This window comes from Nanorana parkeri, unplaced genomic scaffold, assembly GCF_000935625.1.
Source record: "Nanorana parkeri isolate BGI_ZX_2015 unplaced genomic scaffold, ASM93562v1 scaffold2213, whole genome shotgun sequence".
NCBI lineage: Eukaryota > Metazoa > Chordata > Amphibia > Anura > Dicroglossidae > Nanorana > Nanorana parkeri.
In genome coordinates this window covers 106,076-106,630 of record NW_017308481.1, presented here as the reverse complement: position 1 = coordinate 106,630, position 555 = coordinate 106,076, and the positions used below count along the sequence as shown (strand labels likewise).

Here is a 555-nt window from a genome sequence, read left to right as displayed (position 1 = left end):
CTGTCTGTGGCGGACATGGGAAAAACACGGGAGGAGGGGGGGGGGGGGCACAGTCACAGCTCCCAGTAATCATGGACACCACGATGATGGGAGTGGTTTTGGAGGTCAGCTAATTTGCATATCTGCAGCCCCTCTACTGAGACCAGACATGGGTAGAGTATCTGCTAAGACCAGATGTGGGTGGAGTCTTTGCTGAGACCAGATGTAGGCGGAGTCTATGTTGAGACTTGTTGTGGGTGGAGTCTTTGCTGAGACCAGATGTAGGCGGAGTCTCTGCTGAGCCAGGCTGTGGCATTGCAGCTTCTGAACTCAATGGAAATGACAGAGGAGGATTCTGGGAGATTGTGGGTGGTTGTGTTTCCGGCAGAGATTGGTCTGTGTGTGTCCCGGCTCTCCCATTACCGCGTTATTTCTGCTCCTATACAATCAAATTGATGCAAATGTTTCTCACATGTCTCGTATCATCTCTCTATTCCTGTCTCCCCTTCCCTTACCCTCCTCCCCCTCTCTCTCCCCCTCCGCGCCCCCCCATCTCTCTTCCCCCCCATCTCTCTC

The 555-nt window shown here is 53.5% G+C and overlaps 1 protein-coding gene across 2 annotated transcripts in view; it reads left to right on the top strand.

The window, feature by feature from the left end:
• The window catches only part of LOC108801087 (myosin-3-like), a 41,864-nt gene that overhangs the window by 1,322 nt on the left and 39,987 nt on the right, over positions 1-555 (top strand). The gene's annotated exons all lie outside the window — the stretch shown is intronic.